This window comes from Ailuropoda melanoleuca, chromosome 17, assembly GCF_002007445.2.
Source record: "Ailuropoda melanoleuca isolate Jingjing chromosome 17, ASM200744v2, whole genome shotgun sequence".
Classification (NCBI taxonomy): domain Eukaryota; kingdom Metazoa; phylum Chordata; class Mammalia; order Carnivora; family Ursidae; genus Ailuropoda; species Ailuropoda melanoleuca.
Window position 1 is genome coordinate 27,474,335 of NC_048234.1, and position 25,505 is coordinate 27,499,839.

Consider the following 25,505-nt stretch of genomic DNA (forward strand, 5'->3'; position numbering starts at 1 on the left):
ACAAGGGATGCATCCAAAATTCCAATCGAGTCAGTTGTTTGACTACTCAACATCCCCTATGAGAAGTCTTATACAAGAGCTTTTGTTTCAGAGTGAAGTACCGGGAAAATTTTGCTTCCCCCAAGAAAGGCATGTTTTTTCCTCCTGGGCAATAAGAACCATGTAATTGAACATATTTTCCTTTGTGTTTGGCTGCCAGGAATCTCCGAACCAAACTTCTAGCCCAGGTTTTTATGGCCCACATACCTGGGTTCTTCCCTTCTCCTTGATATAGATCTTCGATCCTGACTTTTGTTTATAGAAAACATGCCATTATTTTAAAAAATTGCAGAAGTCTGAATAGCTGCCTGAAATTATTATAGAATAAAGTAGGTTATAAATAAACCAGTAAGTCAATTGTTAGAAAAACAATGCATTTTGGCGGGAAGATCACTTTGCAGAATGGTCTTTCGGCTCCTAACCCAACCCACAGAAGCCTTTCTCATTTCAGGGCCCCTTTCCTGTGCATTTCCCATGTGCCAGACTGATGTGCTCCTGGCAGGGAGGTTTACAAGTGTTAACAAGTCTCTCAAGGAAGGCTTGAGGAGAAGACACAAAATCAAATAATGCAAGAGAAAACAAAATGGGTGTGAAGTAGCAATAAAAACAACTTGATGTGAACACCTGGGTGTCTCAGTTAAGCGTCTGCCTTTGGCTCAGGTCATGTTCCCATGGTCCAGGGATCAAGCCCTGCATCAGGCTCCTTGCTCAGCAGGGAACCCGCTTCTCCCCCTGCTTGTGCTCACTCTCACTTTCTCTCTGACAAATAAAAAAATAAAATCTTAAAAAAAAATTTTTGATGTGGGGGGACTGGGGAAGCAACAATTCACTTTGCAAGCGCTTGAAAGATAAAGCGGTTTTTCAAAGGCTACAATTGTGGGCAGGTCATTTCAAGCCAAGGAGGCAGCCTGAAGAAAGCATAACGTGAAAGCTAAATTATGGTGAGAAATGACAAAACAGTGCTGTTGTGGAGCATTGTCAGTAAGTAATAGATTAGCATTAATATTGTTCCCCAAGGAAGACAGGTTTATCTAGAGGTGAGTAATATTTTTTAAAAGGGACTTTGGGGAATTTCAACTGTTAATTTTTTGAGGAACCTCCATACTGTTTTCCACAGCGGCTGCACCAATTTCCATTCCCACCAACGATGCATGAGGGTTCTTCTTCCTCCACATCCTTGCCCTTTCTTTCTTTCTTTCTTTCTTTCTTTCTTTCTTTCTTTCTTTCTTGATGCTAGCCTTTCGGACAGGTGTGAGGTGATATCCCATTGTGATTTTGATTTGCATTTCCCTGATGATGAGTGACGCTGAGCATCTTTTCATGTGTCTGTTGGCATCTGTATGTCTTCTTAGGAAAAATATGCTTTTCCTTTTCTTTGATAGGAAAGTGTCATGGGGATTTCCCCAATGCCTCTTGATCATGATTAAGGCTATTTCTGAATTGACAGTCAGAATGAGGAGAGGGAGCACAAAAGGAAAGGAGAAGACAATACAAGACAAAAAAGGAAGGAAAAAGTGATCGTGGGTATTAGCTGTATTTTCCTAAGGCAGAGAGCGTGCATGAGGATAAAGACCGTGTGGAAGTCTTCTCAACAAAGAATTTCTCTGGATTAGGTCTGACTGAAATTGAGAAAGGCGGAGTGAATAAGGCGTGGAAAGATGTCAGTGGGGAAGTTACTGGATCAGACTGTTCTGCTGTTGGGCTGGAACACAGTGGTGATTTGATGGGGAACACAGTTTGGTACAATGAACCCATCAAGCATTGTGACGTGTGTAGGGATGGGGCAGTTGGGGCACAGGTGGACAGGGGGAGGAGTCGTGGTGTACCCTGAGGCTTGCCTGTATTGATGCTGGACTTCTACGGCACCACCCTGAACTGTTTGACTTTGGGAGCTAATTTACGACATCAAGAAGAGCCGCTTGAGCAGAACCAGAGGGAAATTTCATAAACAGCGAAGGCAGTGATTCCTACTGGCTGTGTGCTTTTGGAAACAATTTACACAAGCGCTGATTTCGACATGCACTAATATATACAGTCTAGCTGGCGTTTTATATGGAAACTTTAATAAACGGTTCTAATTGGTGCTTCATTTACATAGATTAGAGAGTTCCACAGGCCTGCCTATCTGGGCTTAGGGATTTGGGGTTATTTAATGGAGAAGCCAGTTTGATTAGATAAATAAACAACTTTAGGGAATCCTGGCAAAATTAGCCTGATACAAAGTGGGCAGTTTTTTAAAATTTTTTATTCTTTTTTAAAAGTCTCTAAGCAGGGACGCCTGGGTGGCTCAGTCGTTAAGCATCTGCCCTCGGCTCAGGGCGTGGTCCTGGCGTTCTGGGATCCAGCCCCACATCAGGCTCCTCCGCTGGGAGCCTGCTTCTTCCTCTCCCACTCCCCCTGCTTGTGTTCCCTCTCTCGCTGGCTGTCTCTCTCTGTCAAATAAATAAAATCTTTAAAAAAAAAAAAGTCTCTAAGCAGTGATGTAATAGCGAAGGCTTAGGGACAACTGAAATGCCCATCAATAAGGAACAGATTATATAAAGTATGTCTATCCACAAAATTAAATGTGCACCTTTAAAATAGTGAGACATGTAATGCTAAGGCATGCTGCCTAAGATGTGTGTTTAAGCTCAGAAAGAAGATGTAAAACAATGTGAAAATATTGGTATACTAACACTTGTGTTTTAAAAAAAGAGATAGTTGTGGGGCACCTGGGTGGCTCAGTCAGTTAAGCGTCTGACTCTTGGTTTCGGCTCAGGTCATGATCTCAGGGTCATGAGATGGAGCCTGGCATTGGGCTCTGCCCTGGGCTTGGAGCCTGATTAAGATTCACTCTCTCCCCCCCCGCCCCTTCCCCACCCCTCTTAAAAAAATGAATAAATAAAAAGAGAAGGAGTGCTGTATATACATATCACTGTACATGCCTAGTATTTCTCTGGAAGGCCACAGAAGAAACTAGTGACAGTGGCTGGCCCTGGGGAAGGAATATCAGGGATCAGGAGTAAGAAGGAGACTTAATTTTTCACTGTGTTTCTTTTCATACTAGACAGTCTTAACTTGAGTTTCTTTTACTCTTGTCCAGTGGCTTGAACTAGCTTTCCATCTCTTTCCATGATTCAGGAAAAGAGAACCCCTGTGTCAACAGCAGGTGGGAGAGCTTTGATTTTCCAGTGCTATTTGATGTGGTTTTATCCCAGATTTCCCCACAGCCTGGGTCAGGGCAGATACTGACTGACTTTGGCGTGAAGTTAGTTGTTGTTGTTGTTTTGTTTTGGTTTAAAGGCTCTTCTTCAGACAGATGAATGGGAAGAACTCCCTCCTTCTGTGCGAAGGTAACATAGTGAGCACAGTGAGATGGTTCTCATTCCCCACTTATCCCCGTGGTTAGGTACTGTTGTGCAGCCTGTGTACTGCACAACCATTTGTGGTGGTCCTAAACTGGGTCAACTTGCTGGTGAGACTGAATTCCAACCCCTTCACTTGGCACTTCACTAACAGAAAACTCAAGCTCTAGGTAGCTCTTCCCTACTTTTCCGTTTGCCCCTTCAGTCTTCAGGGCGACCAAGTCCAAGGAACTACTGTAAGTCATTGTGGTGAATGATAAGAGTATCATAGAGAAGTGTCTATGAAAGACTCCAAAGAACGAGGAGGAGGCAGTTTACCCTGAATGGTGATGGTTGCAACAAGTGGAGTAGTCTAGGTCAGCAGTTCTCAACTGGGGCCCTCTAAGGAAATTTGGACAAAGTTTGGAGACGTTTTTGGTTGCCTCAAATGGGTGTGGTGGTATTACTGGCATCTGGTGAATGGAGACCAGGAATGCTGCTGGACACCCTACAACACACAGGACATCATGCCCCCACAAAGAATTATCTAGCCCCCAATGTCAGCAGTGCTGCCTTTGAGAAACTTGGTCGGATGCTGTGGTGACAAATAACGTTAAAAAATCCCAGTGGCTTCACCCAACAACTAATTAATTTGTCCTTCGTGCTCTATGTCCAACATGGGTTGGCCATGCAGCCCTGCTCATCGTGGTCCCGTCAGGGAGTCTGGCTGAGGGGAGATTTGTTTCCAAGCGGTCTTCCACCATGTCTGTGACAGGAAAGGGAACTTGGTGGGTCACACAGTAGATTTTAAAGCTTCTGCCCAGAATTGGCACATATCTTTTCCAATCAGATTCCGTTGGCCATGATGTAGCCCATAGGCCATGCCTAAATTAAAAGCAGGTGGGACGTGCATTTCCACCTCGTACCCAGAAGAAGGAGAGGGGGAATAATTGTGAATGTGCTTACGACTCTCACACTGATGGTAGTGGTGGTGTGCCGCTGGTGTGAGGATTCAAGGAAGGCTTCTGTTCTTGTCACCTATCACTGCCTAACGCACCACCCCAAACTTAGGGGCTAAGGACAAAAGTCATTTAATTTGCTCCTGAAGCTGAAATCTGGATGGGGCTGGATGGGAACAGCTCATCTCTACACCATGTGGCATCACCTGGGGCAGCGTGATGAGTGGGGGCCAGGATCCTCTGAAAGCTTGATCACTCCCAGGTCTGGCAGTTGGTGCTGGCTATAGACTGTGACCTCAGCTGTGACTGTCAGCTGGACCACCTACACATGGCCTCTACATGCGGCTGTTTGGCTTCCTCACAACATGGTGGCTGGGTTCCAAGGCAGAGTCAACACTGCCAGTTTCTTTGAGCCTGAGTCTGGCAGCTGGCACAGTGTCATTTCATAGTCTGTTCATTGAGAAGTTCTAGAGCCCAAATTTATAGGGGAAGGAACACAGACCGTGTTTCAACAGAAGGGAGGTCACAGAATCTGGGGGCCATGTTATAAAGCCACTTCCCAGGTCGGTGACAGGGCTGAAGAGATAGCAAGATTTCCTTAGGTGCAGTCTGGGGAATGAGCATGAGCCCGGGCACATCAGAGACGAATTTATTCCAGTTTTTCAGCTGGTCCTGCTTCATAGCTACTTACTCCTAGTGCCAATATCAACCTTATAAAAAATGTCTTGATCAATACATGAATGTGAACTGCAGTCTGGGTTTATTCTGATTTAATTGCCTAAGATTAGCTATCACTCATTTTCATGCAAACAAATTAAATTATTAAAAAAATAAGGCTACCAAAATTCTCCACTAGGTATTTGTTTCTGTAATAATAGTTTAGTTTACCTCAGTTTGGGGAGTTAGTGTATTAGTGGCATTGACTATGCTTTGGATTCATTTTGCTTTGAACTTCATAGTTCCATTTGGACTTCAAAGCTGGCTGGACCTGACCTGAAGCACTTTCTTCAGGAATAAGATGAGGTAGGGGTGGAGGAGTCGCATAAAAGGGTCACGATCTTTCCGATGTTGAGAAGTACTACCAATATCCACGTGTGTTCCTGTCTTTCCCGAGTCAATTCTAACAGCATCGTTCAGACAACCACAGAATTTTAGAATTGAGAGCGTCTTTTAAGGTCATCTAAGATGAACTTCCTAATTTGGCCTGGGAGGAAAATAAGAGACAAAGGGACCTCGTGGGGTTTCGACTCACCCTGGCGCAGGAAGAGGGAGGGCAGCTGGTGGAACTGGAGGGGACCCACTGATCAACTACAGGGCATCGGATGTTTCCCCCCGCGTTCGTGCGGAGGGAGAAGGAGCTTCTTAGCTTCTGCTGCTCTGCCTTCTCTTGTGACCTCTGTCCTAGCCCTTGGCTGCATCTACTCCAGGTCCGGAGGCCTGGACAATTCCATCTGGCTTCTGATTATGCACTGGCAGCTGCCTTTCTCCTCATCCTTTGTTCTCACTCTTTTGAATCCAAGCGGGAGTTGCCCCACTGATAGCATTTGAATTCAGCTCATGAAAAATTCTATAACAAGTGTACTTGACAGTTTGATCTCTGGCTTCTCCCACACATTTGCCCTTTATACCCTGAGAGCCATAAGCTTCATTTCCTTGGAGCAGATTGCAATTTCAATGGAAAGGAAATAACTGTGTGGCCTTCAAGCTGAGCCCAGTTCTCAGGAGGACCAAACAAAGCTTAATCCTGAGCGAGAAAACTCAGGCTCTGGATCAGGCTCTGGAAATCTCTCCCCCTGCACAGTTTGGAGGTTGAGGCCTTAGAAAATCCCTGACCTGGATTCAAGATTCAGCCCTGCCTTTTACTTGCTGTGTGATCCCAGCAAGATGCTTAACCTGTGTAGACTCAGTTTCCCCTTCTATTAACGGCAACATTCATTAGTGCCCCCCTCAAAGATCATTCAGTTGTTCGATCATTCAGTAAATATTTGTTAGTGCATCCCATGTGTCCAACTTGTGCAGTTTACAATCCAGGGAGGAAGAAAAACAGGAATAAAATAATCACAAATAAGTATAAAATGAAAGGTAAATAAATTCAGGAGCCATAAGCTCCTAGATCAGGACCTTCTGGAAAGAAAGCAATCAGTATCCCCTCCACGCCGCTCTTTCCATAAGAAAGACGACTTCCCTGGGGAAGGGAAGATGGAGCTCACATTACAGAATGATTACCAGGAAGGTTACCAGGCAAAGGGGTAACACAGAGCAACTTCTGGCAGGAGGGCAAGCCGTAGGTACGAATGTAAGGCAGGGGAAAGCATGAGGTGCCGGGGACTGAAGACGGACAGCCAGCGCGTGCTAGAACCCGGCGGGGGAGTGAACAAGGCTTAAGGGGCTGGGGCCAGTTAGCCTGCCTCTTAGGTGGCCGGACCTTGGGCTGGACCCTGGCTAGGTTTAGGTAATTGCAGGACCAGATTTGCATTTGAAAAGATCTGTCTGGCTGCAGGGAGGAAGGAAAGGGAGTGGAGTAGTGGTTCTTAGTCTTGGCCTTCAAAGCGAAGCTTTCAAACAATTACCTGGCCCCGCCCCTAGAGAGTCTGTGGTCATCCGTTTCTAGCGGATCCCGGTAGATTACAGTATTTGCCAGGGTTGAGATTCATCCTGAAAGGAGGCTTTCGTGGATGCGGGGAAGAAGAATTGGAGAAGTGCCACAGCATCCCAGATCAGAAATGATGGAACAAATTCTCGGCAGAGGCAGGGGCCTCTGGGTCTAGGGCAGTGATTCTTCAAGGGTTCTGGACTTCCCATCCCCCCGCGGAGGGCTTGTTAACATGCAGATTTCTGGGCCCCTGGATTCAGTAGGACTGCCGTGGGGCCTGAGAATTTGCATTTCTGACAATTTCCCCGGATCAGGGAATGTTGCTAGTTTGGAGGCCACACTTGGAGAATCCCTGATCTGGAGAAAAGCTGTCAAATTTGGCAGATAAAATTAACAGGATTTGGTGTTAGATTGTTTATGCAGCTAGGCGTAAAGGAGGATTTGGGAACTCTTTTCTGTTTTTTGAATTTTGCAATGGAACGTATGGGCAAGTCCTGTTCACTGGCATTCAGGGAACGGGTGATCAGACCAAAAAAGACCATGAATTCAGTGCTGCATGTGTATCTGAGTGTGCCTTTGAAACAACTAAGTGGATATGTCGAGTAGGGACATGTATTTGGAACTCAAAATGAAGGTGATTAGAGATATACATTTGAGGGTCATTGTATAAATGCTTATTGAAGCCAAGGATTTACCAACAGGATCATTCAACTCTCTTCCTTTCTTTTGCTCTTATCCACAGTTTGAAAGCTCCGGCTTCTCTTTTCTTGGTCTTTCCAAAGTGCCATAATCCTTCCAGCCTCCCTGCTTTCGTATCTGCTGCTCTGTTCGGGAGAATGCTTCCTCTTCCCCTTCCATAATTTAGCTCCTTTTCCTCCTTTGGATTCCCCCCTCTTCCCCTCCCCAGCTTGGTCCTGTGTGGTATTAACAACCAGGTACCTTTGTTTCTTTCTGTAACATAAATCAGAGTTGGCTTTTATGTGTGTTTATGTGTGTGATTATTTGCTAAACGTTTGGTCATCTCTCCCATGACACTCTCAGACAACACCCTTGCTACCCGAGGGCTTGGCTCAAAATCTTATACTTAGGAAAAACCTCGGAGACACTTGATGAGTGTCCAGCATGTCAGTCACGGAGACGATAGCTGTTTTAAGCACTGGCGATTTCTCAGGAAGGGGGAGAAGCGGTGAGTTTTATGAAGCTGTTTATTCAGCGAGGAGATGAAGTTTTGCAGGACTGTGTGAACCGGCAACTGCGCCATCTGGTGGAAGCAAGCGATGCAACAGCTATGATCTCAGACGGGGCTCAGCGTTGCTTAAACACTGTTGCCCTGGGAGAAAAAACTCATTTCTTACACTTAAAAAATAAGAGTAAATTTCATTAGAGGGAAGACAGACTCTCACTCTTTGAGAGATCTAGTCGGAGAAAATTGGATATTTATTGAAAATAGTGTTGACTTTTCAAGAAGAGCAGCATTGGAATTGAGAGGGGTTTATTGAAAGGACTCACGTGGAAATAAGGAAGTTAGAGGTCTCCACCCAAAGCCAGAATCAGAGAAAAACAGGAACAGGCATATAGCTGGACTTCTCGGACTGATTTGCATTTTGGAACTGGCCAGTCAGTGAGGATATTGCTCATCTCTAGCCATCTGTCTTGTAAGCCCTGCAGTGTCAGGCTTGGGTATCAGTTACTCTCTCCCTTCCTTGTTCCACCTTTGGGGCCCTTCCTCTGTAAGGGGCAAGGTGTCACTAACTGATTATGGCAGTAACTCGGGCTGTGCAACGTGACATGTGGGGGTCTGAGACTGTGCTCATGATTTTTCTTTCTTTCTAATTTCTCTTATAATGAGGAAGTAGACGGGGGAGAGAGATAGAGAATCTCAAGCTGACTCCCCACTGAGCATGGAGGCTGACCCTGAACTTGATCCCAGGACCCTGAGCTCAAGACCTGAGCTGAGATCAAGAACCGGGTGCTTAACCAACTGAGCCACCCAGGTGCCCCTACTGCAACTATTCTTGCCACTACCATTAGACTTAGTGAAGGACATGAAACCAAATAGTTTGATCCTGGCCAGTCACTTCCTGGATATGATGTCCCTCTTAGAGCTTTTGTATCTGGCTACTTCATAGACCCCTGCCCCGACTGCCATATTGTTTGCTTAAGAGTCTGGTGCCCTCTCTTCTTCCACTCAGATATGACCATTGTTGGGGCTCACATAGTACAGAACAGAATCACTGTATCAGTGAAAGGCGATTTGATTTGAACAGGCTTAGCTCATAAGGGAATTTATTTCTTTTCTTTTTTTTTTTTCCATCCAATAAATTCATTTATTTTTTTTTAATTTTATTTTATTATATTGTGTTAATCACCATACAGTACATCCCCAGATTCCGATGTAAAGTTTGATGCTTCATTAGTTGCGTATAACACCCAGTGCACCATGCAATACGTGCCCTCCCTACTACCCATCACCAGGCTATCCCCTTCCCCCACCCCCTCCCCTCTGAAGTCCTCAGTTTGCCTCTCACAGTCCATAGTCTCTCATGTTTCATTCCCCCCTCTGATTACCCCCCTTTTCTTTATCCCTTTCTTCCCCTACCGATCCTCCTAGTTCTTATGTTCCATAGATGAGAGAAATCATATGATAATTGTCTTTCTCTGCTTGACTTATTTCACTTAGCATTATCTCCTCCAGTGCCGTCCATGTTGCAGCAAATGTTGAGAATTCGTTCTTTCTGATAGCTGAGTAATATTCCATTGTATATATGGACCACAGCTTCTTAATCCAGTCATCTGTTGAAGGGCATCTCGGCTCCTTCCATGATTTGGCTATTGTGGACAATGCAGCTATGAACATTGGGGTGCATATGGCCCTTCTCTTTACTACGTCTGTATCTTTGGGGTAAACACCCAGTAGTGCAATGGCTGGGTCATAGGGTAGTTCAATTTTTAACTTTTTAAGGGACCTCCACACTGTTTTCCAGAGTGGCTGTACCAACTTGCATTCCCACCAACAATGTAGGAGGGATCCCCTTTCTCCACATCCTCTCCAACAATTGTTGTTTCTTGCCTTGTCTATCTTTGCCATTCTAACTGGCGTAAGGTGGTATCTCAGTGTGGTTTTGATTTGAATTTCCCTGATGGCTAATGATTTTGAACATTTTTTCATGTGTCTGTTAGCCATTTGTATGTCTTCATTGGAAAAGTGTCTGTTCATATCTTCTGCCCATTTTATGATTTGTTTATTTGTTTCTCGTGTATTGAGTTTGAGAAGTTCTTTGTAGATCTTGGATACCAGTCCTTTATCTGTGGTGTCCTTTGCAAATATATTCTCCCATTCCGTGGGCTGTCTCTTAGTTTTTTTGACTGTTTCCTTGGCTGTGCAGAAGCTCTTTATCCTGATAAAGTCCCATAAGTTCATTTTATCTTTTATTTCTCTTGCCTTTGGAGATGTGTCGTGAAAAAGGTTGCTCTGGCCGATGTCATAGAAGTTGTTGCCTATGTTCTCCTCTAGAATTTTGATGGATTCCTGTCTCACATTGAGGTCTTTCATCCATTTGGAGTTTATTTTTGTGTATGGTGTGAGAGAGTGGTCAAGTTTCATTCTTTTGCATGTAGCTGTCCAATTTTCCCAGCACCATTTATTGAAGAGACTGTCTTTTTTCCACCGGATGTTTTTTCCTGCTTTATCAAAGATTAGTTGCCCAAAGAGCCGAGGGTCCATTTCTGGGTTCTCTATTCTGTTCCATTGGTCGATGTGTCTGTTTTTGTGCCAGTACCATGCTGTCTTTGTGATCACAGCTTTGTAGTACAGCTCGAAATCCGGCATTGTGATGCCCCCAGCTTTGTTTTTCCTTTTCAACAGTTCCTTGGAGATTCGGGGCCTTTTCTGGTTCCATACAAATTTAAGGACTATTTGTTCCAGTTCTTTGAAAAATGTCCTCGGTATTTTGATCGGGATAGCATTGAAAGTGTAGATTGCTCTGGGTAGTATGGACATTTTAACTATGTTAATTCTTCCAATCCATGAGCATGGAATATTTTTCCATCTTTTTATGTCTTCCTCAATATCTTTCAAAAGTGATCTATAGTTTCTAGCATATAGGTCCTTTACGTCTCTGGTTAAGTTAATTCCAAGGTAACGCATGGTTTTTGGTGTTATTGTAAATGGGATGGATTCCCTAATTTCTCTTTCTTCAGTCTCGTTATTCGTGTATAGAAATGCAACTGATTTCTGGGCATTGATTTTGTATCCTGCCACCTTACTGAATTGTTCTATAACTTCTAATAGTTTGGGAGTGGATTCCTTTGGGTTTTCCATATAGAGTATCATGTCATCTGCAAAGAGAGACAGTTTGACTTCTTCTTTGCCGATTTGGATACCTTTGATCCCTTTTTGTCTTCTGATTGCTGTTGCAAGGACTTCTAGTACTATGTTGAATAATAGTGGCGAGAGTGGGCATCCTTGTCGTGTTCCTGATCTTAAGGGAAAGGCTTCCAGCTTTTCCCCATTGAGAATAATGCTTGCAGTAGGCTTTTCATAGATGGCTTTTATGAGATTGAGAAATGTACCCTCTATTCCTACACTCTGAAGGGTTTTAATCAGGAAAGGATGCTGTATTTTGTCAAATGCTTTTTCTGCATCAATTGAGAGGATCATATGGTTCTTGAGTCTTTTCTTGTTGATATGATGTATCACATTGATTGATTTGCGAGTGTTGAACCATGCTTGCATCCCAGGTATGAATCCCACTTGGTCATGATGGATAATCCTTTTAATGTACTGTTGGATTCTATTAGCAAGGATCTTGTTGAGGATTTTGGCATCCATATTCATTAGAGAAATCGGTCTGTAATTCTCCTTTTTGAGGGGGTCTTTGCCTGGTTTGGGGATCAAGGTAATATTAGCCTCATAGAATGAGTTTGGTAGCTTTCCTTCTGTTTCTATTTTTTGAAATAGCTTTAGGAGAATAGGTATTATTTCTTCTTTGAATGTTTGGTAGAATTCCCCAGGAAAACCGTCTGGGCCTGGAGTTTTATTATTTGGAAGGTTGTTTATCACTGACTCAATTTCTTCATAGTTAATTGGCCTATTTAAGAAATCTATTTCTTCCTGTTTCAGTCTTGGTAGTTTATAGGTTTCCAGGAAGGCCTCCATCTCTTCCAGATTGTTTAGTTTTTTGGCATATAGCTGTTGATAAAAGTTTCTAATAATCCTTGCAATTTCAATGGTGCTGGTCGTGACCTCTCCCTTTTCAGTCATAATTTTAATAATCTCAGTCCTTTCTCTTTGTTTTTGGACAAGTTTTGCCAGTGGTCTATCAATTTTATGGATTCTCTCAAAGAACCAGCTTCTAGTCCTGTTGATCTGCTCTACTGTGGTTCTGGTCTCTAATTCATTGATTTCTGCTCTAATCTTGGTCAACTCCTTCCTTGTCAGTGGGTTAGGCCTGTCCCTCTGTTGCTGTTCCAGTTTCTTGAGGTGAGAATATAGAAACTGCATTTTAGATTTTTCTATTCTTTTGAGTGAGGCTTGGATGGCTATGTATTTCCCCCTTAGGACTGCCTTTGCAGTATCCCATAGGTTTTGGACCGTTGTGTATTCATTCTCGTTGGTCTCCATAAATTGTTTAATTTGTTTTTTGATTTCCTGGTTTATCGAGTCATTCTTGAGCAGGATGGTTCTTAGCCTCCAAGTGTTTGAGTTTCTTCCAGGTTTTTCCTTGTGGTTGAGTTCCAATTTCAGAGCGTTGTGGTCTGAGAATATGCAGGGGATAATTTCAATCTTTTGGTATTGGCTGAGACCTGTTTTGTGTCCCAGAGCATGATCTATTCTTGAGAATGTTCCATGGGCATTTGAATAGAATGAGTATTCTTTGGTTCTGGGGTGTAGTGTTCTATATATATCTATGAGGTCCAACTCGTCGAGTATGGCATTCAAAGCCTTTGATTCTTTGCTTAGTTTTTGCCAGGGTGTTCTGTCTATTTCTGATAGTGGGGTGTTGAGGTCCCCTACTATTACTGTGTTCTTATCTATATGTCTCTTTATTTTGGTTAAGAGTTGGCTTGTGTATCTTGCTGCTCCCCTGTTGGGGGCATATATATTAATAATTGTCATATCCACTTGTTGAATACTTCCTTTAAGAATAATATAGTGCCCTTCTGTATCTCTCTCTATGGCCTCTAGTTTAAAATCCAGTCTATCTGATATGAGAATTGCTACTCCAGCTTTCTTTTGAGGTCCATTTGCGTGGAAGATGGTACTCCATCCCCTTACTCTAAGTCTGAATGCATCTTTGGGTTCAAAATGAGTCTCTTGTAGACAGCAAATGGATGGGTCATGTCTTTTTATCCAATCTGCAACCCTGTGGCGTTTTATGGGAGAGTTTAAGCCATTTAGATTGATAGAGATTATTGACAGATATGATTTTAATGATGCCATTTCTCTTTAAAGTCTTTGTATCGGTTGTGACTTGCTGCTCTGTATCACTCTTGGGGCCTTTTTACCTTTATAGAGCCCCCCTTAATATCTCCTGTAGGGCTGGTTTCGTGGTTACGAAATTGGTTAATGATTGGCGATTTTGGAACGTCTTTATTTCTCCATCAATTCTGAATGACAGCTTTGCTGGATAAAGGATCCTTGGCTGCATGTTTTTCTCTGAAAGAGCTTTAAAAATGCCCCCCCAAGCCTTTCTCTCATTCCAGGTCTCTGTAGACAGGTCTGACGTAATCCTGATACCTTTGCCTTGGTACGTGAGAAATTTCTTTGCCCTGGCCGCTTTCAATACTGTATCCTTGGATCTAATATTTGCGAATTGCACTATGACATGCCGTGGCGTAGGTTTGTCCTGGTTGAGCTTGGATGGGGTCCTCTCTGCCTCTTGGACACGAATGCTTGTTTCCCTTGCTAGATTAGGGAAGTTTTCAGCTACAATTTGTTCAAATATCTCTTCTAGACCTCTGTTTTTCTCCACCCCTTCAGGGATGCCGATGATTCTGACATTGGATCGTTTCATAGAGTCAGTAATCTCCCGTAATCTACATTCGTGGGCGTGGATTTTTTTAAGACCAGCTTCTATTTTCGTTTTTTCTTCTACTAACCCATCCTCCAATTCGCTAACGCGTTCCTCTGCCTCGGTGACCCTGGCCGTCAGAGCCTCTAGTTTTGACTGTATTTGGCCCATAGAATTTTTAATTTCTGTCAGATTCGCTCTCATTTCTGCCCTTAGGGATTCTATATTCTCAGCAACGCTTTCTCTGATGCTTTTTTCAAGTTTACTCATCATCTTGACCATTGTTGCTCTGAATTCCATTTCTGATAATTGGGATACATCCATATGTATTAATTCTGTGGCCGAGGCCAATTCTGTGGCAGAGGCCACAGACTCATTATCTTTTCTTTGCTGGGGGGGACTTCTCCTTCTCGTCATTCTGATGAAGAGAGATTGCAGGGTTGTCCAGAGCCCAAGTGTTGACTGGGACCCAGGCCGTGCGCCCTTGTTTTATAGAGATCTTAGGGATGTGGGCTTCTTCCTTAAAGAGTTTATTTATTTATTTGAGAGAGAGAGAGACAGTCAGCAAGAAAGGGAACCCAAGCAGAGGAGTGGGAGAGGAAGAAGCAGGTTCCCGGTGGAGAAGCCCGATGAGGGACTCCTTTCCGGAACGTTGTAAACACACCCTAATCCGAAGACAGGTGCTTGGTGACTGCGCCACTCAGGCGCTCCGGGTTGTGGGCTTCTTGATTTTTCAGCCTGCCTTCTGGGGGAGGGGCCTGCCTGCCGGTACTCAGAAAACCCTGTTTGGGTAGAGTCTCTGTGTCCCTTGCGAGGGGGGATGGGGATGGGCACCCTGTGAGCCGGTATTTCCGGGCTTTTGTTCTCTGGCGGCTTTCCCTGGCGGTTTGCTATGCCTCTTCTGAGAGAGCAGCAGCGGCTGAAATTCAGCCTCTGTCTCAGAACAGAGGGATCGCGGATCGTTCTCCACTGATGTTCTGGCCACTTTAACTCTGTTTCTGTTGGTGCTGCTCAACCCTGCAGCATCCCGGGCTGTGCGCCCCACACCCGGCGTCCCAGCCCTCACTTCCAGGGCCGGCACGTCTCTGTCCTTTGTGTTTCCAACCCCGCCCGCCGCCAGCCGCCCCGCGCGGGCTCCCGGAGCTCCCCGTCTCAGTCTGGTGTCTCACGGGTGCTGACCGCGAGTCCGCCTGCTCCCCCGTGCAGGTGGCCCTCCAGCCGCCAGCCGCCCCGCGGACGCTCCCGGAGCTCCCGGTCTCAGCCTCGATCCAGTGAGCACACCGGAGCTCCGGAGCTCCGTGAGATGCTTGGTGGTGCACGCTCCCGGCTCACGGACTCAGTCTGCCGTTTCCAGAGTGCGGGTCCGCGGTCCGCCCGCTCCCCGGTGCAGGTGGCCCGCCAGCCGCCCTGCGCGCGCGCTCCTGGAGCTCGCGTTCTAAGTCTGTTGTCTCGCGGGTGCCGTCCGCGAGTCCGCCTGCTCCCCCGTGCAGGTGGCCCGCCAACCGCCAGCCGTCCCGCGTGCGCTCCCGGAGCTCCCTTCTCAGCCTGCTGTCTCAAGCGTGCGGGTCCGCGGTCTGTCCGCTCCCCCTTGCAGGTGGCTACCGCTTCCCGGCGCCCTGACACGGCGGCTCCCTCCCCCTTCTGTTTAGCTTCCGATATCTGTGCGCGGTTTCACGGCTCCCCGCTTCGTACCTCGATACTCAGCGCTGGAGATGTTCATTTGTAGAGATCCAGATGTATCTTCCTGCGTCTCAGGCTGATTCCGTGGATATTCCTGCTGGTCTGGTACCTATCCAGCTCAACTCAGGGGACCGGCTGAAAAAGGTGTCCCCTACTCCTCCGCCATCTTCAATCGGGAATTTATTTCTTATAAACTAGAAAAGTCCAGCATTAGAATGGCCGTCAAGTGAGGGTTGATCCAGTGGTCCAGTGTGGTCAAAAACCCTATTTTTTTCCATGTCACCCTCTACAATGTTGGCTTTATCTTCTTTTTTAAAGATTTATTTATTTATTTGAAAGAGAGAGAGAGCATAAGCAGGGGAGGGGCAGAGGGAGACAGAGATGAGCAGAGTCCCTGTTGAGCACAGAGCCCGACACAGGGCTCAATCCCAGGACCCTGAGATCATGACCTGAGCCAAAATAAGAGTCAGACCCTCAACTGACTGAGCCACCCAGGCTGTGTTGACTTGGTGTTAAGGTTGCTCTCCCTTTAAGCCCTCCTCTAGGCCTCTCTCTATCCCTTTGCCTAAAAGCACATCCATTTTCCTTCCATTTCTTCTTTTAAGGGTTCTGAGACTCAAGGCCAATGCTTGTAATTGCCTCTTTTTCAAGTCCCATCATCCCAGAAACTGGGTAATAGTTTTTCTAGTCTCTAAAACATAGAAGTAGTGTCCCCAGTGACTGAGTATCATTGCTTTTTTGCAATGGATGCTGGAATTCTCAGGAATCTCTGAAGTGTAGGCATCTCATAGGAGCAGTGGAGCAGATGTGTGTTGCATTTAATTATTCATGTAGGTATTCATTATTAATTTAATTTTGCCTGCTAAAGATGGAGGCTAGTTTATTTTAATGCAATATAACAATGCAAAAAAAAAGGTCAAATCTTAAGTGTAGAGTTTGATGCGTTTTGCCAATGTGTACATCGATGTAACTACCACCCACATAAGATAGAGAGCATTTTTTAGCCCCTCAAAAAGCTCCCTATGCCCCTTCCTGGTTAGAACGTCCTTCAAGGTATTTACTTTTCAAGAGAATGGTAACTGTTTCAAACCTAAAGCATGGAAAACAACAAAATGTACCCCGATGCACATACCATCCTTATATCTATCACCAAGAACCCATGATAATAAAAATTTTGCCACACAAAATCATCATTTGATTCCGCTTCCCTTGACGTGTGTGTGTTAAGTATTTTAAGCAAATCTCAAATATCACATCATTCTACTTTGATATGCATCTCTAAAAACGTGGAGATTTTCTTATGTATCTGTAGGTACTACTATTATCCATGACTAAACGACAAGTCCTTGGAGTCATTTAACACACAGTACACTTTCCACTCTGTCCAGTTGTCTTCGTATAATTTATTTGTTCGAATTGGGATTCAATCAAGATCCAAAGTAGTAATCTCCGATCTCTCTCTTTCTCTCTCTTTCTCTGTGTTTCTCTCTTTTTTTCTCCTTGTCATTGACTTGTTAAAGATATAGTGAGTTGAGCTGTAGAATGTAATACATCCTGGATTTGTCTGTTTCCTGGAGCTGGTGTTTCACTTGTTCCTCCAGCTGCCATTTGCTTTATCAACCGGAAGTAAGCTCTAAAGGCTTAATCCAGTCCAGGTCCAGATTTTTGCAAGAATATGATGTTGTGTCTGTCTCCTTGCATCACTCCACGAGCTACATCATATCTGGCCGTTCCACTTTAATGATACTGATTCTTGAATTCAAGTATTCATCACCTCATCTCCATTTCCTTATCAGCCTTTTATCGAATGGTTTCCACATTAGCTTTAAATATTTGCTCTATAAATATTTATCAGGGTTGCTACTGAGTAGCTTTTCCATATGAGATATAAAGGTTAAAAAGGTGGGCAAAAGAAACCTATTACTAATAAATATAAAGACTGTTCATGTAACCTCAGCCTATCAGAGTATCTCCCCCCCAAATTGGGGGTGCCTATTTTTGGAGATTTCCTCGCCAGGGGAAAAGGGGAATGACAAATGCAATGGGAGCCCAGTGCTTCCCTCATGTCTAACTAATCCTATTACCTTTCCTTCCTTCTCTCGTTCTCATTCCGTTCCTTTCCCTTCATTTTCCGATCGCTTTGTCGTCATGATGTGCCAGTTACCCTGAGGATCGGTGCTGGAGGTGTGGCGTGCTCAATTGTCCTTGTTTGTATGCTGTGGTGATTCACGGTGGAGCTAGCTCCCTAGCAGAAGCAGATCATGTAACAATCTAATTTTGAGAAAGAGAAAACTGAGCCACGGAAACCGGGTTACTAATCCAAGTTCACACAGTGACCAGCCCTAATAAGAAATGACTACTGTATTGAAAGTACCGAGTATCACAACTTCTGACAAGCAGCAGGGACTCTTCTAGGAAGAAAGTTAGTCAGAAGCATGTAGTGGGAAATCTATACGGAAGCCCACCCAATAAGGAATTGTTTACACTGTCTCCTCAGGGAAACTCAGGATAATACACATGTAACAAAGATGTTTTGGGGAAGCTTAAAGTAGCTAAGAGTTGGATGCCAGTAGGTCTCCTTTGTGGAATTCAAATGTAAAGGGCTTTCCTTCCACCTTGAAGAAAATACATTACTAACTAGGGAGAAATGACAGTCGAAATATTAGGGGGAAAAAGAACAAAGGAAAAACCACAGAGTCTCTGGAGAGCAGTGTGTGAGACAGCTGAGTGTCCTGTGGCTGGTAAGCACACAGCTTGAAAAGATCACGTTCCTGCTTCATTTGAGAGTGTGGAAGACGCACCGGCCACCAGCAACCCTGGTAAATATTTGTGGTCTCGAATTTCACAAACTGCCACACAGTCGGCTTAGCTGCTCCTGTTACAGAGCCTTGGCGACAAGACTCACAAAACTGCCATGTGGGAGCCTTCTCAGATGACAAGATGCGGGATTCCTGATCAGACAAGTTTATAAGGAAAGACTCTCGTGCGCTGCCTCTTTGGAGAAAGGTTCTGTAATGGGCCAGTGTCCTGGCCACCGAGTTTTCTCCCTGCACAGAGAAGAAAGGACGACACAGTGCCCTTCACGTGGGGCAGGCAAAGTGTCCTTGCCAAGCGGGTCAGCGGGGCATGGGCCCCGCCTGCCTCACAATAGTGCACATTGGCTCGGATGGGCTCAACTCTGTGGAGTCCCCGTGGTCTGTGGCACATGTCAGTTTCTGGAAAGGGAGGGCCACCGTGAAGGCATCTGCTGTTCACCCTCCAGCAGATTAAGATTGAAGACTGGGAGTCGCCTTGCACAGCCACTGCATAAATGGCCACCTTTTCCAAGCTTCTCCCCATGAGGACCTGCGGATAAATCTAAGTTAGCACTTATTAGGGGCAGAGAGAGGCCACTGTGCCTTTGGTGTGATTGGGATCTGTGTTGGGTGGGTTCTGTTTGGCTCCCTTAATGGGGATTAATGATGATCACAACAGTATGAATAGTGAAACCGGGATGTCAGTGCAGACCCTCTGTTTTCTGAATCCTCTGGGATTTCTACGCTTTTCCTGGGATGAATGTCAGTGCAGGGCTGGCTCTTCCTTCATGCTATGGTGAGAACCCACTCCGTGCTCCCAGCCTCTCATTTCTCATGCAAGGCCCCTTTTCTCTACTCCATGCTGAACCACATGCCATGCTCATCCCCCTTTCTTGGAATGACATGAAAAAAAGAAACCACCCGCATGGGGCATTTATGGGTAACAGTCTTGACTGCGGGTTGGAGAGCACAGATGGGCTTTGTATCCCAGCAGAGCAAACATCTTAAATGAAAAATGGAAACAAAACAAAACAAAATAATCCTCAGGCCCGGCCGCGTTGCTTTCTTATTATCTTTCTGTGTGCTCTTTGACGTCGACATCTCCTCCTTGGAAATGCAAGTCAACTCCTATCTTCGGTCTCTGCTCTGGGGATCATCCTCTTTTCCAAAGACGGGTGAGTGTGGTCTTGCTCTGAGAAACCATCTAGCATTGGTCCCTGTCTCTGTCTCCTCATCCACCAATTTCTGCAATTGAAAGGGGGCCACAGAGAGATTTATTTTCCCAGTGACATAAGTTATTTCCTCTCTTTGTTCTTCCAACTTGGAAGATAGATTCGACTGTAGTCAGTTTTGATGAAAAACAAGTTTGTTTGTTTGTTTCTTTTTTTTTTTCCTCCGATACTAGAAGAATAATGTAATGGAGCATTGTGAGGTGGTGATTGTTCTCCATTATCTATTATTACTAAGATCTTCGTCTGCCTCCCAAAGGTTGCTGAGAAGTGTAGCAAATATGGTGGACACAGAGCTCTGATAATAGACTCACTGAACTCTCCAAGGCCAACGGCCTGGTTTTAGGCCATGAGATGAATCCTGGCTTTCCTATTGTTCAGAAGGCCAAACTGGTTTCACAGTCTTCATCAATGAACCATATTGAAGGGGTTCTGGGAGAGAGGAAGATGAGGTCTTTTGAGGGAGAGCAGAATTCATAGTGTGGAAACTATTCCTCCCTACTTTCTTTGCATGGGGGGAAGGACTTGGACTTGTTCCTCTCTTTGTCCTGTACACTTGGGCATTCCAGAGCCCTATGTTTCCTCCCCTCTGCTTGCTTAGGTGCTGACAATGATCTCCTGTATAAAGTTGCTTACTAATGGACCAGCAGAGTGAGGGACACTATTTGGGCAAGGAGAAAGGGGCAGGAAAGGCATGGCCTAAGTAGGAGAAGGAATAGCAGAGGACACCTGTGTTTCCCACCATTTTATTTGCAAAGATAATGGGATTTTCCTCCATTAAGTGAATGCCAAAGAAAGTAGATGGGGTGAAAGTTTTCTCGCGGTTATCTCCCAAAAAAGCTGACTGGTGGGTACATGGATCTCAGTTTTGGGAAGTTTGTAGATTAGGGGTGCCTGAATGGTTCAGTTGGCTGAGTGTTTGGCTCAGGTTGTGATCTCAGGGTCTTGGGGTTGAGCCCTGCTCAGTGGAGAGTCTGCTTGTCTCCCTCTTCCTCTGCCCCTCCCCCACTCATGCTCTTTCTCCCTCTCTTTCTCTCTCTCTAAAATAAATAAACAAATCTAAAGAAAGAAAGAAAGTCTGTAAATTGAACTTCCAAAGGAAAGATCTGGGGGGATGGGTATAAAGGAGCCAACTTAAAGCTGGATTTTCCAATCAGAGACAGTGCAGTCAAAGGCCGCTCAGGATTCTCCGATGATCCAGCACAGGCACATCCACCTGCCACGCAAGGTGACTGATGGCCCACCTGTGTGGACACCTGCCATGCAAGGCGACTGATGGCCCACCTGTGTGGATGCCTGCCATGCAAGGGGACTGATGGCCCACCTGTGTGGACGCCTGCCACGCAAGGGGACTGATGGCCCAGCCATGCCGGTGGTGGAGAAGCAACACTTCCCAGAAAGGGGTGTCAGATTGCTCTCAGCAGCTTGCAGCTTCTCAAATGTCCATGTTGCTCCCTCCGTCCTCCATTGTCTGAAGTTTGGGAGGGGGGGTGGATGGGCACAGGTTGAAGAATAGGGAGAGGAGAAAGGGAGAAAGCAGTCGTGAGAAAAGAGACCACGCTTCAGTGAATACTGGAAAATATTCATATCTGCTCATGAGATGAAGTTTAAATGTTTGGGAATTTTGCCAATTGTTCATGGGTAGCTTGAGTCAGCCATAGTGGGAGTATTCAAGATAGCACTCTGTGCAGTGCGCACCAGCAAATGCTACAAACTGGGGCCTTTTGATTTTCTCTTTCCAGGAGAGCTGGTTTACCAACTTCTCCAGAACCTAAGTGGAGGCGCGTGGGGGACACACAGAGCCTGAGGTGGTAATGTGTCACACTGGTTTAATAACCAAAGGGGATTGAACAATTTTAATACTAGAATGAAATATAGTTAGGGAATCCCACTCCCCAGCAAGAAAAGGGGGGCCAATGAAACAAAATTGTGTCAATTATTAGAAAAACAAAATACCGTTCCGTATTTTTACCACAATGGGCAGGGTTACTGTGCCTTTGTAGAGGAGAAAAAAAATAATTTCCCCCCTATCCTGTGAGTTCTAGCTAAGACTCTGTAATAAAAGATTAGCAAGAGGAAAGCCAACAGAAGTTTATTAATACATATACCTCATGTATACATGGGAGAGACACTGTAATAATGAGTAACTCCCCAAGGTGGCTTAGAATTCAAACTGAAATAGCATCTTAGTAGGGGAAAGAGAGACAGGATAAGGCCTCTTTAGAGAGGGTAAATGATTTTAGGAAAGATGAATGGGCCCTTAGGAAGGACAGGTGGGAGGTGTGGCAGTTTGTGACAAAGCTTGTCTGGATGTGGTGTCAACTTCTAGTCTCCTCTCCTGTGACAAGAGTCTTTCTTCCCTGGTTAATAAACCTCTCAGGAAGGGGATTTATGACAATTGATTTCCTTTTGGAGGATCTGTGTTTAGGCAGATGAGGGGAGTTCAGAGAAAGCCTCTTCCTGCATTTGCTGTGTTTCAAGTGCCTACAGCTCAAAATAATCAGTCCATCAAAGTGGCGTAGTGTGGAGTGGCACGTCCACAACTCTTGTAGTTGTATTTTGTGTTTACGTGTTCTGCTACCCTTCTCTTCTGCTCTCAATTGAATTGTGCCCCCCCAAAAGTTGTGTTGAAGTTCTAACCCTCAGAATGTGACCTTATTTGGAAATACAGTCTTTGAGAGGGAATAAAGTTAAAATAAGGTCATTGGTCCTAATCCAATATGACTGGAGTCCTCAAAAAAAGGGGACATTTGGACACAGTGACAGACATGTACAGAGGGAGGGTTATATGATGACATCGTGGAAGGCAGTCATGTGACTGGAACGGTTCATCTAGAAGCCAAGGAAGGAACCAAGGATTGTCAGCAACCACCAGGAGCTAGAAGAAACAAGGAAACATCGTTCCCTAGAGCCATCAGAGAAAGTGAAGCGGGAGCTAGGTTCTTGTCTCATGGAGTCAAAGAATGAATCCCGCAGACAAAGTAGAGTGAGTAAAGCGATAGAAGTTTATTAAGTGAAGATACAGAGAAAGCTCTCAAGAGTGAGAGGGGTCCTGACAGGGTTGCCAACAATGACCTTTAGGGTTGGTCTTTTATAGAAAGCTAACCAGGGAACTTAAAACTTTTTAACATCTCTATTGATACCGCCTTCAATGGCTTACTTCCTTTTTAGGGTCTGGTTATTCTTTGTTGGTCACAGGTGACTATCATAAAGACACCCATCCCACACGACCCACCCCACACACCTAAGGTAAGGTGGTCTGATTTATCCCCTTATCTCTGTTTCCGTACGCTTCCACATTTTTGGGATTTCTGTGAGCCTGATCACAGAGCCCCCTATCTATCTCTCACTACCGAGCCCCCCATCCCTTACTCAAAAGAATGATCCTGACAGCACCTTAATACTGGACTTTAGCCTCTAGCACTGTGAGGTGATATGTTATTATTTTTTCAAGATTTTATTTATTCGTTTGAGAGAGACAGAGAAGGAGAAAGAGAGAGAGAGTGCTCATGTGAGCACTAGTGGGGGCGGGGGTGGGTGAGAGGGTTGGGAAGAACAGAGGGAGAGGGAGAAGCAGATTCCCCACTGAGCAGGGAGCCCAAGGCTTGGCTCGATCCCAGAGATCATGACCTGAGCCGAAGGCAGACACTTAACCAGCTGAGCCCCCCAGGCGCCCCAAATATTTGTTATTTTAAGCCAATTTTTTTATACTTATTATGGTAGCCCCACGAAATTAATAAAGCCTCCCAAATCCAAAGCAATAATAACTACCATTTATTGGTTATTTCCAATGTGTGTATTGTATTCAAGGCCTCCAGTGAGGAGCTGGGTATTTGATGGGGGTAGGGAAGGGGGAGGGGTGTTATTGTCATTCCATACAGATCTATCCATTATTCCCATTCACTTAAACACTGGAAATGTGTCTTTTGACCTAAGGGACATGGCTGTAGACACAAAATGATCGTGAGCCACCAAACAAATAGGACACTCTCAAACAATTCGCAATTAATTCAAGGTGTTGTGACTCCCAAGCATGGAGTGGTCCAGGGAAGGTACTGAGTGTTCCAGCCACACCGGGCCAAATGCTTCAGGCTGAATGATTTAGCAAGAATAAAATACCAGGGGTACAGAGCAAAGCCAAGCTGAGAAGGGAAAGTCTTCTAAAATGCCCATCTGAGAACTTGTGAAACAGTAGCAGGGCTGTGAGGGAAGTCAGATGGAGAGTGGGGGGTTGGGGAAAAGAAAATAATTACCACAATTCTGGAGCCAGGAGGATCAGTCCATTGGCCAACAGATGTAGGGTCAGCTGTTTTAAACTGCTACACCCTGCTGATTTTGCACACAGCTTAAATCTTGAAGCTATAAAGCTCATTACTTAGAGCCTGGGATAAAAATTGGAGTTTCAATCTAATATCAACTAATTAATTTAGTAACTTTGGGGTCAGAATATATATATTTTTTATTTTTGGAAGTGGGGAAGGGGCAGACAGAGAGAGAAGTCCAAGGACTACACGNGAAGTGGGGAAGGGGCAGACAGAGAGAGAAGTCCAAGGACTACACGTTGAAAAACATTGCTCGGAAATAGTAACAGCTAACTTTTATTGGGTATTTTCCACATTCTAACTGCGCTCTGTGAATTCCTTACTTGTATTAGCCCTTTTAATCCTCTTGGCAACCCCAGGATGCAGGCACTTTTGAAGGGTAGAGGAATAGGCCACCCCAATCTTAAGCAGGCTCCATGACCCTGAGATCCTGACCTGAGCCGAAACCGAGAGTAGGACGCTTAACAGATGAGCCACCTGGGTGGCCTTGGGGTCAGACTATCTTAATGAAATGCGTTTTGGTGTCTGTCAAAAGACAGTGGTGACAAATAGGATGTTCTGTCTTGGAGATCACATCTGCCAGATAAGCATAACACTGGAATCTTGGAAGTGGCAGAGCTTTTTCTGGAAATTCAAAGATTGGGTCCTTCTGCATGGGGGAGAGAAGTTTCGGTTGATTGCTGGGTTTTCCTGGGCTGATCTCTGGCTCATGCACAGATCTCGCATTTTAGACCCATGGGAAGTCTTAATCTACTAAGTGTCTCTTTGGTGCTGGGCTTTATGCCAACTGCTGGAAAAACAAAAATGAAAATGTGCTTCTCGCTGTCGGTAAAAGTGAAGTAAAAGTCTTGTGGAGATCCAGACATTCAAACAATTATTAACGTGATGTAGAAATGACTCCAGAGGTTTGCACACCATGCTTGGGAAGCTCAGAGTTAGGAGGGGCTGACTTCCTACTGTTGGAGGGTGGGCTGCCAAGGAAGGCTCCACAGAGGAGGCGTTAACTACAGGATTGCAGTTCATGCCTCAGGTCGGCAGAGGCCAGATTACAAAGGCTATCATGCGCCAGGTTTAAGGGAGCCATTTAAGTCTTTTAAACTGTACCATGACAGATTAAATGTGCACTTTAAGGAAATCTGAATGGCAGTGTGCAGGAGGAAGTGGCAAAAATCTACAGTTTGGTACACTTAGTTCTAAATAGCGATTTTACCTTTAACTGTGTCTACACCTTTCTGACTCTATTCAAGCAACAGGACATACAGACTTAGAAACCCTGTTTTACACCCCAGCACCTGGCTCTGTCACTGACTCAGCACAAGCCTATGCTCCAATCTTACAGTCGTATAATATCATTTACGGAAACAGTTAAGACTAATGACAGTAGGCTGTGTTCCAACGTACGATCTCTTGATGACCAACACTGTAGGCTCTCCCTCTTTTAAATGAGCTTTTCCATTGTATTTTAGGCTTTACAAAATAGACACTTTAGTAATAGATCTCCTGGAGCAGAGTTGTGTGGTGTGACCTATTCTTTTTTTTTTTTTTTTTTTAA

At 44.9% G+C, this 25,505-nt stretch overlaps 1 protein-coding gene across 1 annotated transcript in view; it reads left to right on the plus strand.

The window, feature by feature from the left end:
- TMC1 (transmembrane channel like 1) overlaps positions 1–25,505 on the plus strand; it is a 355,988-nt gene that overhangs the window by 171,344 nt on the left and 159,139 nt on the right. Inside the window, exon 4 of the mRNA XM_034647338.1 lies at positions 21,374–21,439. The gene's annotated coding sequence lies outside the window, so the exon portion shown is untranslated. The remainder of the gene's footprint in view (positions 1–21,373; positions 21,440–25,505) is intronic.